Here is a 14,110-nt window from a genome sequence, read left to right on the forward strand (position 1 = left end):
CATGTCGATGCTACTGAACTCATTTCAGCAGTGTCTCAGAAAGCAAAGTATTTAAAGCAGAGGTGAGGGAAATTACTATAAACGTAAAGTAAACCTAAAAGTTTAAAACCAAGAAGATCCAAATAAAGACACACACCAGAAAACACACCAGACTGGCAACATCAGCTCCCACACTCTCTATGTTCAATGAAAGCCTATAGAAGTCCCACTGATTGTTTCTTTCCAGAAATAGTCAAATTTGATCTAAACTTTTTGGGGAAGGCAGAACCTGAGATTGTCTTTTTTAAACCTTAAAAAGAATAAAGTGGGATGAATCACTCTACCTAATATTTCATAGTTAACATTTATCAAAGATGTGGCAAACAGATAGATACAGGCAACAGAACAGAATGAAGAGCTCAAAAGACCTCAGATCTGCTCAAGTGATTTTTGTTATACATATGCAAAGCAACTCAAGGGAGGAAAAAATCTTTTCAGCAAAAGGTGCTGGAATAATTAAACTTCCAAAACAAAAAGCAATGGGTTTCATTTTATATAAAACTAACTGCAAATGGATAGGTTCTATTTGCTTAAATATTAAACCATTAAATTTTCAGAAGGAAGTGTTTCAGAATTGAATGCTTAGTAAAGAATTCAGATCTTCGACAGCAGAAACACGGCCCATAAGAGGAAAAGTTGTTATGAAGCTGGAAAGAGCAGGCCACCTGGTGCACGGCCACGATCCAGGAAGCTGAGGTGGGAGGACCTGGCATTTGAGATCCAGCTAGGACTGCTTGCCAAGATAGTAAGATTCAGTCTCAAAAGAGGGAGGAAGAGGAAGAAGTGGCATAGGGATAGGATGTGTAGAAAGGAGAGAGGACAAAGAATTCTAGAGAAGAAAACCATCAGGAAGCTTTAATGGAGCTAAGGTTCTTGTGGGCTGGTGGCGTAGCTCAGAAGCAAGCATGCATTTACTTAGAGGTCCTAGGTTTTTCCTCAGAACAAACAGAGAAAAACAAGGGGGAGGAGAGGAAAGAAAGGAAATCTGGAGTTGGCTTTTTGAGAAAAGAAAACAAGATTCAAAACTTGTTCTAATGACTCAAAATTATAAATGGGAGAGGAGGCATTGCAACTAATACTAAATAGGTACAAAGGAAACTACAATGGACAATGTATTCCAACAAATCAGACACGCTAGAGGAAGTGGATAGAGTTCTAGAAGCACACAAACTATTAAGGTGATTATGAAAAATCAAAATATAAATGGATGGATGATAATTAGAATAATTAACAACCTCCCAACAAAGAAATATCCAGGTAAGAGAAGATTATAAAAGTGAATTCAAAGGGGGCTGGGGATTTAGCTCAGTGGTAGAGCGCTTACCTAGGAAGCGCAAGGCCCTGGGTTCGGTCCCCAGCTCCGAAAAAAAGAACCAAAAAAAAAAAAAAAAAAAAAGTGAATTCAAAGAAAAGTTAAAGCTAATCCTTCTCAAATCCTTGCAAATCTGAAGAAGAGGAAAGAATTCCAAATTCACTTTATGAGAACAGCCAGAGGAGAATGCCAAAAACAAGCAAAACTACATGAATAGAGGCAAAAATCAAGGAAACATTACGTTAGCAAAGAAAATGAACAGCATATTTAAAAGATTGCACCCTATAATCAAAACTGGATTTATGCCCGGGACACAGCATTGCTCAACATAAATTAAATCATTAAACATTAAAAGTATGAAGCATAAAAACCATGTGATCATGTCAGTAGGTATAGAAAGAGAAATTGACAAAATTTAACATCTTTTTGATGACAATTCCACATATCAGCCATAGAAGCTAGAGTGGTTAGCGGGAGTTGTCAACTCAATGAGTTCTAGAACCTCCTGAGAGAGCGGCCTCCAGCAATATGGTAGGAGATCATCTTGACTCGGTAAACTATGTTGAAAAGAAGCACCTACGGCAGATGACATGGTTCTTCTGTCTGAGATCCTAGCCTGTACACAGGTGATGGAGTGAGCTGAATGTACGCCATCATCACTCAAACTGGGCAAAAATAACTCTCCCTTAAGCAGCTTCCACCCTGGCGCTTTCTTACAGCAACTAGAAAAGTAACGAAGATGAAAGGGATGTCACCCAACGGAATGAAGACCACACAGGATGAGGCACCAGGGCACATAGTCAAGGGAGAAACACTGAAAGATTTCCTTCTAACCTGAGGAACAAGACAACCGTGTCCAATCTACCAATTCTATTCAATGCAGTACCAGCAGTCCTAGCAAGAATGAGGAAAGGATATTGAAAACGGTCTGTAGGTGACAGGACTGTATGCACAGAAGATCCACGAGAACCAAGTGTGGTGGTGCCCACCTATGAACCCAGAATCTGACAGGCAGATTCAGGAGGAAGAGGACTTGGAGGGCAGCCTGAATTATATAACAAATTTCAAATGAGCCTGGGCTACATACAGATATGGAAAAATAGACAAACTGAAAGAGGAAACACTGGCATATCCATGGTTTTGAAGATGAACGAAGTAGTCATAAGCCAAAGAATGTATATGGCAAAAGGAGAGAAATAACTCCCCCGCAGAGCCTCCAAGAGGAATGCTGCCACACAGGCACTAGTGCTTTGTGCCACTGAACTATCCCTGCAGCCTCCCTTGATCATATCTGCTGCCAGTAACGAAACTTGGAATTTAAAACAGTTTTCCGAAAACTTGCTGGTGGCTGTGATATGAGCAGCTTTTCAATACCTAGGTGGTTTTTTAAATCATTGTTTTACTCATCATTTATTTGTTTATTTGTTTTTGGACAAGAGATCTTTCTGTTGTAACCCTGAGTACCCTGGAACTTGCAATACAGAACAGGATTATCCTCAAACTTTTGGTATTCTCCCCACCTCTGCCTCCACAGTGCTGGGATTACAGGTGGTGCCACCCCGTATGACTTACTGAACGCTTTGTTTAATGAGATAGGTGGCAGCAGGAATCGGTGTGATTCTGTAATATATTACATTGTGCATTGGTTGGGGTATCAGTGTTTCCAAGTGACCAGTGCACAGCGCTAGCAAACTGTGAATGATCCATTCAAAGAATAGGAGAGTCCAATGGAAGAGCTGGAAGAAGGACTGAAGGACCAGAAGAGGTCACAGACTCCAAAGGACCATGAACAGAGTCAACTAACCTGGACCCTTGGAGCTCTCAGGGTCTGAACCGCCAACCAGGGAGCATGCACATCTGGCCCTAGGTCCCCACACATATGTAGCGGATATGCAGCTTGGGCATGTTGGCTCCAAACAACTGGAGCAGGGGCTGTCCCTAAAGCTGTTGCGTGCCTGTGAATCCTGTTTCCCTGACTGGGCTACCTTACTAGCCTCAGTGGAAGAGGATGAATCCAGCCCCAAAGAGGCTAGATGTGCCAGCTAGGTGTGGGGGGTGGAGAGTGGGGACGGATACCCTGGGGGCTCCACCCTCTCTGAGGAGAAGGGGCGAGATAGAGGGAGAGACTGTGTAAGGGAGCAGGGAAACTGGCAGCAATTTGGACAAAAAGGGAGTAAATAAATAAATAAGAAAATACTAAAGAAAAAAAGCACATTGAGTTCTTCCCCCTTTTCTCCTACACATTTGCAGGAGTCTGGATTTTCTCTGCATGTTGTACTGAACCTTAGGAACTTATAACTGCTCAATCCAGATACAGATATTAAAAATCCAGGAGGAGTGGTAACACACATCTGTAGTCCCAGCACAGGGGTCGGGGGGGTGGGGTGGGGAGGTAGAGGCAGGTAGATAGATCTCTGTGAATTTGAGGCCAGTCTGGTCTGTCTAGTAAAGTGTGGTCTACATAGTGATTCCTAGGTCTGTCTCACAGTAACACACACACACACACACAGACACACACATACACACACACATACACACAAACACACACACATATACACACAGACATGCACACACACACACATACACACACAGACACACAAACATACACACACACACACAAAGAATCCAGATGCATTCTATTGAAGCCAGACATTACAGAAAACTATAAAATAATGTCATTCATTACTCTAAATTATGTTTTCACCTTATAAGCAGAGTTATTTCTCATAAAAACCCACCACATATGTCAATGCATATGACTTTTTATTTTCCTCGGATTAATATAAGTTTTTAGTTCTAACTTCTCAGATGAGAAGTATTTATAGATGTGACCCACATACACAAACTCTCCCGAGATCTTCAAAAACTTAGAGAATTTCAAGAAAACGTCTGAATATCTTCATTGAAGACTTCTCCTTAGGCCTCAGGTTGCCCAACTCTGCTCGACTATGGATGGCTCATGTTTAACCTGGGAGCTATGGGGATAGGCTGGGGCTTAAGTCAAGTCCAGCTCACCCCTTCTGCCTCCTGTACCTGGATTCTGGCAGCCATCGTCACCCAAAGCAATAGGGAAGTGGAAATGCATGGCTTTCACGTAAGGCACAGTGACCAACCAGATGGGATTCTGTTGAATTAATTCTAACATTCACATGGGTGCCTTTGCTGACTTTTCATATGTGCAGCTAAAAATTCTACACGGCTCCTTTTGACCCTGTCCCAGATGGAGTCCCAACGAGTCCCTCCTTGTGTCCCTTCTCAGGTGAGTCTGGCCTTCCTCACTTCCCACACCTCATTACCTGCTGGATTTGATGAGGCTCTGGTTGTTCCTGTCCTTCTAGTCGTGGTGCTAAAGTGGCTCTCTGAAGGGAGAAGGGAGGATGAAAGGAAGCAGATTGTAAAACACAGTGGCTGCTTTATGGTTTACAGAAGTCACATCGTGAGAATGGTCTCGGTATCGGTCCCCGAGGCCATTGTGGGGATCACACTGAAGAATCATAAAAAGTCATGGGTTCTGAAGCTAGAAATGCACATCAGTGGCCAAGAGTCACTGTTGCTCTAGCACTGGACCCAAGTCAAAGCCGGCCTTGTTGGCACAGAGAATTTCAGGACAACTTGGGCTAAATCAAGAGACCCTGTCTCAAAACAAAACAGTGAGGGGTATGAAATGGGTCGGAGTTCTCTTTTTGTACAGCAGAAAAAAGGCTAAGGCAGATGCATGTTCTCTCATGGACTCGACATAGACTGAATGAAAAAGGAAGATGACACACGTATGACGAGACGACACAAGCCTTGCACAACAGAACTAACAGGTATCTGGAGGTACAGCTAGTCTCATATGCGTGTACTTTTCTGAAGGCAAGATTGTGACTGTGGTGCACGGCCGACCACAGTGTCTGCCTGGTGGACTTGTTGGTTTGAGTCACGCTTTACTCAGGAAGTTTCTTTCAGCGCATCCTCCAGATTAAAATCATCGAAGTCTCCATATCCTGCAAAGAAGAAGACAATTTTAAGTTTAGGTAGTTTTTAAAATGAAGGAAAGATTGTAATATTTTCTTTGTCCTTACCATTATAATTTGTGGTTCTGAGAACTGAACCTAGGACCTAGAACGTACTAGGCAAGTGTTCACCACTGAGGCTGATGCTAAAATAGACTCTTGACATGGTGTTTGTCATTTAAAAAAAAAAGGGGGATGTGAATGCAAACAGAAAACAAAAATCCAAAGTAGCTATACTTACGTGTAGGGAGCCGTATTGGATTTGGGCCTGGCTGCTTTGTGTGGCTCAAAGTGTCTACATGACTCTTGACTGCATGGCCACAGATGTTCAACCTTGAAATGACTGTCATAAGTCTTGAGAGTGTTGGACAAAAGCCTCTCCCATGAATTTACGGCACAGGAAGATAACATTCACCGGATGTTACAGTCTGAGGAAACACCAGACGTCTCCAGCGTCTCCATCGCATGACCTCTTCACCTTCTGCTCTCGCTGCTGGAATGCCCTTCTCCCTCCATCCTTTGTGTTTCACTAAGGACACTCCCCCTACCTGAAAGCCTTAAAAGCTGTAATGTTCACCCCAATAAACGAGACCTTGACAACAGATTTTTTGCTTGGTCTCCTTCTCTTCACCCCCATTTGATACACAGGTAGAAGGCCTCTTCGGGACCCTGAATAACTGGACCTGCTGGACGGGTCACTTACGCCAAGAAAAAATAGAGCAGAAGTCAAACACTCCATTGTTGAAACACTCCATGATTGAAAGAAACAGGTCATTACAAAATGCAAAAGGGCTACTTCAGCAACAAGTCAAATGCATTTGAGATATGTGCATGTGTGTGTGTGTGTGTGTGTGTGTGTGTGTGTGTCTCCATTGTCAAGCACCCAAACATATATGGCAATCATTAATAGATATGAACATAGAATGTAACACAGTAATAGGAAACTTCCATCATCAAATGGATGACCTAACCATGGGGAGAAACAGTGGGTTTTACAAGTATTCTTTGCAAATGCACACATAGGGAACATCACAGATCATGTGCTAATACACAAAGCACAATCCAGCGGTGATTATGGAAGAGTGAGATCATATCAAGTCTCTTTTCTGACTACAACAGCATGAAACTAAAACTGAATGGTGAGAGAGACAGCTCACAAATACGTAGAAATTAAACAACACTCTTCTCGACAATCCATAAGTCAAGGAAAACCAACTAGACGGAAACCAGTCAGGATCCGGACACAAGGGCAAATGGGATCACAATACATTCAAATGGAAAGCAGTCCTGACTGGAAGCCTGCAATACATCAGCCCTCATGTTACACCTCAGAAAGCTAGAAAGCAGAACAAAGGGAAAGCCAAGCAGAGCAAAACATTTTTAAAAAACAACAAAGTGGGTAATCTAAAGGAAACGATTGAAATTCCTTAAAGTGTGTGTGTGTGTGTGTGTGTGTGTGTGTGTGTGTGTGTGTGTGTGTGTTGTGTGTGTATGTTTTGGGGCGCCATGTATGTTTCTGCATGGCATGCATGCAGTGCCTTTAGAGGCCAGAAGAGGGTGTCAAGTCCTCTACAACTGGAATACAGATGACTGTGGTCTGTCATGTAGATGTTAGGGATCAAACAAACCCACGTCCTGTGGAAAAGCAGTCAGTGATCTTTACTGCTGGGTCATTTCTGGAACCCCACAGAAGAAGCGGTTGTATACAAGGATTAATTCAGAAAGCTGAATATCACACACTTTGTCTCAAATGGGAGAGTCTAGATTTTAATTTTTATTTATTTTTAATTTTTAAAAATTACACGTATGTGTGTATTTGTGGACATAGGTCCAGGTGCTCTTGGAAACCAGAAGTGAATGTCAGTTCCCTGGGAGGTAGAGCTAGCAGCCCACCATGGATGCTGGGAACCAAAATCTTAATGACTAAGCTAGCTTTCAAGTCTGAGTCTAGATTTTAAACAAGCACTCGAGGAACAGAACAAATAAAATCACACATCACAAATCCTAGGACTCAGTTTAGAATAAGTGAAAGCCCTGTGTGGCCAGTGTGGAAAGTGACAGGGCCAACATTGGTCAGTGACAGGCAAGAACTAAAAGTCGGCGATAATATAAAAGTCAGAAATACAAAATGATCTAAAATCCGTATAAGCGGTACTTGACCTGTATGCTACAAAGCTGCCAAAAATAAAAGCAAAATAATAGTAGTGTAAAATACACAACCCAGAAATAAACTCGAACTTACGGAGAGTTGAAAATGCACAAAGGGTTAAGGATAGTGTCTTCAGGAATCACTGGTGGGAAAACACAAAAGAATAAAATTAGACCTTTATTCCAATACAGTAACTGAATCATAATTAATTTGCAATTTATTAAATGTGATACCCAATCCTGAAGAGCTACTAAAAGAAGTAGCGGGAATTGGTCTGGCTTATGGTTTCCTGAAGAGCATTCCCAAAGCATAGGCAAAAAAGCAAACTGCAGCAGTGAGGCGGAGCTTACAGGCCAAGGGCTCACTCCGCAAGTGGAAAGCCCTGGGTTCAATTCCCAGCACCACAAAACAAGGAGACTAACATGCGTCCAACCAAAATGCTTCACCACAGCTAAAGAATGACCCATGCAATTATGTGACATTTTCCACAAAGAAATGATGTTTATGGTCAACCGATGAATTAAAAGATAATGCACGACAAGTCTAATCTTTGAGGAAACAAAAATCGCAAGTGCAATGAAGCTAGCTTTAATCCTAGCCCATGGAAAATGGTATGGACGCTCCTGAAAAGTAAGCATAGAATCATCCTATAATCCAGTTATATGAAGCTTGGGAACTGAGGTTGGTAAATCAGAGGCATCTGCACGCTCACGCTCAGTGCACAACTATTCACAGTAGCCAAGGTATGGGGAAAAAAACTCAAGCTTTATCTAGGTAAATGAATACAGAAAACGGTTATTAGACTAGGGAAATGGCTTGGTGATAGCACACTTACTTGGTGTGTGCAAAAGGCCCTTTATTTTTGAGATTATAACTACAACACTTTTCCCTTCCCTCCCTCCAAATCTTCCCATATACCCCTCCAAACAGCACTGTCAGCCCCACTTAAATGGAACCACCCAGTATACCATACTCAACCTGCCCAAAGCTACAGGGTCATGTGGACCCTCTCCACAACCTGGCGATTATTGCTAGTGCCAAGCTTACAAATGCACTGAACAAGTTTCTGAGTCAAAAGCTTACAGCCTAGTAGCCAAGTCTTGCTTCTTTTCAGAGTCCTTTACATATTACTTCCAAATCCTGAACATGGGATTCAGTATTATCAAGTCCAACTCTTATAATCTTCCTCCCACAGTGACACAGGGGAGATCAAGGTCCCCTCTGGGATTCGGAGTCACACTGACAACAGGACTTAAAAACAGACTCACAAAGAACCACAAGGACGATTTATTAGAGTTCAGAAGAAGAACCCCAGGACTGGCAAGCTGTAAAGCCCTAGCAGCTCCCAGAGGACGAGAAAGGAGAAGGGCCAAGCCATGCTGCTTAAGCTGCCATAGAGGTTAAACTCATGGACAGCAAGCAGCCACATGTGGGGTTACAGGTTTTAAGGAAAGAGTAGGGAGGCCCAAAATGCTGGGGATAAAGACCCCAGTACTAAGGAAAGAACACTTAGAAAAGAGATAGAAAATGTGAAAAATATGTATGCTTTTCTGACTTGGTCATAGAGTAGGACTTAGGACCTTTTACATGACTGGTCGGTAAGCTTCTGAACAATGGTGGTGGGAATCGTGGGAAAGAAAAGTACAATGTCTCATTTTAAAAACCATTCTATTTTTTCAGTAAGGTTTTAGCTGGTGAGCCAACCTTTCTATGGTGATCCCTTACCAAAGGGATCGAACCAGTCTCCACTCAGACCGGAGATCTTATCCTCTTGACCGACACTAACAGTACCATAAACCAGTAGAGATGGACAGTTCTCTCTCTAGCCCTGGGCCCAAAGCACAACCCCAGAAACACACACTTGAATGCTAACCCAACTTAACAGAACAAGCAGTCCATTAAGCAGTTTTCCCTGAGATACCAGTCTGGAAGTAATGCAAAATTATTTCACCTGTTTTATTGCTCCTCTCCCCTTCTCATGTTCTGGTCCATCTAATTACTGCTGCTCATAAGGAGATTCAAGACTTGTGTGTGAGCTGGATGATGGCTTAGGGGCAGCTAATTTGAAAGAGGAAACCTTTCCTCAGCAAAGGCAAAGAGTGATACTCTGCACCTACGTAGGCAAGAAATATATATAAATATATTTTTTGTTTATTTAATATATGTTATTAATATGACACACACACACACATAAAATCAACGAGTGTGCAAGAATCCTTGGAGATCAGAAGAGGGCATTGGATTCCCTAAAACTGAACTTAGAGGCATCTGCGAGTTATCATGTGGATGCTGAGAACTGAATCCAGGTCCTCTCGAGAGCCTCTCTACTCCCAGGAACTGGGAGTCAGCAGACGTTCTACTACAGGTGCAAGGCAAGCCTGGTATGCACAGCGATTTCAAGTATAGCTTGGTGTACGTGTCAAGTCCTAGGCCAGCCAGGGCTACACGCTGAAACCCTACCTCAAAGAAGAGGAGGAAGGTATATCATGAAGGAGGCCTCTTGAAGATAGAAACGGACTGGAGTGAAGCAGCTCTAAACAAGGCAGGGCAAGGATTTTAGTTCCAGTCTAGCTACAACCTACCCTGTGACTCTTTACTGTACACCGTTTTCTTTAAGGACTTTTGTCCCTTCCAACAGCTCAAAGTATGGTTCTCCATAAAGTCAGTCACTGCTAATCCCTTCCTACAGTGAGAAGGTAGACTTGTAGGGCACATAAAACTTAACAAAATGCCTCTGGTTCCTTGGGCTACCTGTAAATTGTTCAGAGCGCTCTATGTCTGTAGCTTTGGTGAGTCATCACCCATGCTGGGGTGGAACTTCAAAACCAAACTTTGTAGATGTATGTGCAGGTGTGTGTGTGTATGTTTCTAGGTTTGGGTTCACACACACCTTTGTGGGTACTTGAAGGCCCTTCTTTTTTTGAGACAGATCTTTTATACATACACAGAACATAGCAATTAAGTCAAGTCAGCTTGCTACTCAGTGCCAAGGATCTGCTCTCCCCCTTTCACCAACAATGAGAGCACAAGTGTGTGCCACTAGCATTGGCTTGTCACGTGGGTGTTCGGTATTGAGCTCAGACTCCTGTGCTTATGCAGCAATCACTTTACGGACTGAACACTCTCCCCAGCCTCTGTGGTGAGCTTTTGGTGATGCAGCTGCCTTTCAGTCACACAGTTTCTTCTCAGTAACTAAGCCTCAATAAATTAATTGATTTACGAAGCTAATAGACACGCCAAAGTGGATGAGAGCCTGTGAAGCCTCAACTCTACACAAAAACTACATGCAACTAAGAAATGCTGAGACTTTGATAGTCTTCCCTGGGGAAGAGCAGGTCAATTTTTACCCAATACCAAGTAGTCAGTACTGAAAACATAAACATACAAGCAACATCAGTCAGGTTGAATAGGTTATATTTATGTATGTAGGAAAATCTATACATAGTTGCATGTAACAACAATTAATGAAAAGGGAGGTCGTGGACTTGAAAGACCAGGCAAGAGTAGATGGGAGTCATTTTAACATTTTATTTTATTTTATTTTCATCCTGTGTATGTATGAATGCCCAAGGCAACCAGAGGCATCAGAGCCTGTGAGCTAGAACTCCAGGCAGTTGTGAGCCATCTGCCAAGGGTACTAGGCACCAAACTCAGTTCTTCTGGAAGAGTAAAATACACTTCCAAATACTGAGCCATCTCTCCAGCCCACATGCAAGGGTTTGGTGGGAGGAGAAGTGGAGGGAATGGAGAAATGTTGGGATTATGTTATAATTTCAAAAGTAAAAGTGATAATTTTTAAAACACACTTAAAGCATCATGTCCCTTTTCCCCTCCCCCCCAACCAGAGAATCATTATGTCCTGGCTATCACCCCACATCCCTGTGGGATCACTGGGTAGATGAGTTCTAACATTTCTGCACAAAGAATGCCCAAGAGGCCTGAGACAAGACACCTGTGGTAGAGCCGCTGAGACACAACCCCACTGTACACTCGACATGTTTGTCACACCTAGACCTGCATTGTGAGTAACATAGATATTACCAAATGAGACACATGCAAAAACATGAATACCAGACCTGTGCAAAAATAGCAGAACCCAGGCTACAAAAGAAGAAGACTGCATGCACAGTCCATTTAGCTTACTGTGTGCTCATTAACCACCACTTAGTGGAAGGAAAAAGTACTTAGGCCCCTGCAATGGGTCTGAGTCATTTCAGCTGACCCCACACTTAACACACATATTGTGGAATTTTCATTTCTGGTTTTCATAAGATCTTACACTGTTTTTAAAACCATATATGGAAGTTGTCTAGATATGATCTTTTCTGAGAATCTATTGTGGTTTTATGTAAAATAAAAACAGTGTGACATCATGACACAATGCTAATGATATAATGTTCAATTTCCTGTAATGCATGCAATCCCTCAGGGGTGTTCTCATTTCGAGTGTCAGGGCATACACAGTTGATACTTTATAAACTATAAAATATAGTTCACTATATTTTATATCATTATAAAAGCTTCACGGGCTTTCGTCCACTTTGGCGTGTCTATTAGCTTGGTAAATCAATTAATTTATTGAGGCTTAGTTACTGAGAAGAAACTGTGTGACTGAAAGGCAGCTGCATCACCAAAAGCTCACCACAGAGGCTGGGGAGAGTGTTCAGTCCGTAAAGTGATCACTATAAAATGTATCTAAGCTAGCTTCTAAGGTATTGGAGATACAGTTATTATCTTGTATTATCTGGACAGGCTCAAAGTGAATTCTAGGGTCATGATAAGAAAAGAAGAGTGATAATCAGACAACATGTGGTCAGTGGATCAGAGGAAGGAGCCACACATTTCACAAAACAAAAAGAAACAAAACAAACAATAAGAACAAACTCAGGAAAGGCAAAGAAACTAGAGCCTTCAGAGGAGGACAACGCTGCTAAAGCTGAACTTTATTCTAGTGGGAATCTTTCAGCCGCCTAATACCCAAAATGTTAATGGATGGATTTGTGTTGCTTTAGGCATCTAAGTTCAAAGCAGAAATAGAGAGACTATTTCCCCCTTTCTCCTATGTATATAACAATCCATCACAGGCCTGGAGAACAGTAAGAACATTGTATTCTTTGCCTGAAAGAAGTTTCCACAGCAGGTGACATCTGTTTAAAATAAACCATGTGCTCGCCTTTGATCTTCTGAGGTCTGCAGTATTCATTGGGAAATCTTTCCACATCCTATTAAGCTAACTCTTGAATGTCACACTTTTAACGAGCAAATATTCTTTTTGTAAAAAAAAAAAAAAAATGGAGTCCTACTTACCATTATGTATATTCTAACTGGGCAATATGACTGGCAAAGGCCTTAATTGAGGTTCATAATTCACACCTAGTGTATTATTAGGCCTTTGCTACACATTGGCATTTGTGAACATTGTACAATGACCCTGTCGTCTGCACAGCTTCTTGCAATTACTGTGATTACAAAGGATTTGTGAAAGCTGAGGTGACAAAGAATGCCATTCCACTCACCTGAGGGACACATCCTTTGCTCACACTAATCTAAATCCAGAAGAAAGGCTTCCAAGACATCACATCTATCCACAGGAAACTGGTTAGCTGTTCTTATATTTTAGAGAGATACAAAGTAGTTAAGAATGGCATGGGGGGAGGAAGGAAGGATTCCATTCAAATCCAGGAACACTCAGGAGCATGGCTCTGCTGATATTTGGAACTCTGGGGAATTCTACTCTGGGGAATTGGAAAAAATTATTATTTCTTTTCAAATTTTAAGTTATCCAGTTTATTGTACAGTTATCTTCTGCATAAAAAGCAGAAACCCTGATAGCCTGAACTCGATTCCTTGAACCGATGTAGAGGTGGGAAATTATCAACTCCATAACTTTTCTTGGACTTCCACAGGCACCATGGTACATATCAATCTCTCTTTCTGTGTGTGTGTGTCTCTCTGTCTCTCTGTCTCTGTCTCTCTTCTTACACATATACACACACATACACATAAATGTACACACTCTTGTGCATGCACGCACGCACACACACACACACACACACACATACACATGCACACACTCACTCATGCTCACACTAAATTACCCAAAATGTAAGCTCTCAGCTGCTCCTGACACCATGGCTTCTCTCTGCCATCATGGACTCTAACCTTCTGGAAACATCATCCTAATTTTATTTTTAATTTGCTTTGGCCATGGTGTCTTTCAAAGCAATAAAGAAATAAATAATACATACTGTCATGTATTCAGTCTTTAATGGATCAAATGTTGCTGTGTGGCCAGTTGTTAATATATACTTTAACTCCACTGTATCCCAGTAGCCCTAAGAAAGCAGTGCAACACAGATACCTACAGTGTCCAAACATAAAAATAGTCTGACAAGACTTCCTAAAAGCTGCCTGCAAGCCAGTCTTCTCCTATCTGCCCTTGGAAGATGTTGAACTCTCAGCTTCTCCAGCCCCACATCTATGTGGACACTGTCCTGCCCCGGCCCTGATGATAATGGACTGAACCTCTGAACCTGTAAGCTGGCCCCACTTTTTCCTAAAAGCAGGAACCATAGAGGTTGGCAAGGAAAAAGACAATGGACAAATGGGGTCTGT

The 14,110-nt window shown here is 42.1% G+C and overlaps 1 long non-coding RNA gene across 1 annotated transcript in view; it reads right to left on the reverse strand.

Annotated features, from left to right (window-relative positions):
- LOC134480465 (uncharacterized) overlaps positions 1-14,110 on the reverse strand; it is a 37,688-nt gene that overhangs the window by 10,382 nt on the left and 13,196 nt on the right. The window contains exons 2-5 of the long non-coding RNA XR_015629285.1: positions 9,447-9,608; positions 7,589-7,637; positions 5,159-5,337; positions 4,648-4,710 (exon numbers count right to left, since the gene is read on the reverse strand). This is a non-coding gene — a long non-coding RNA (uncharacterized LOC134480465). The remainder of the gene's footprint in view (positions 1-4,647; positions 4,711-5,158; positions 5,338-7,588; positions 7,638-9,446; positions 9,609-14,110) is intronic.

This window comes from Rattus norvegicus, chromosome 9 (genome assembly GCF_021556685.1).
Source record: "Rattus norvegicus strain SHRSP/BbbUtx chromosome 9, alternate assembly SHRSP_T2T, whole genome shotgun sequence".
Classification (NCBI taxonomy): domain Eukaryota; kingdom Metazoa; phylum Chordata; class Mammalia; order Rodentia; family Muridae; genus Rattus; species Rattus norvegicus.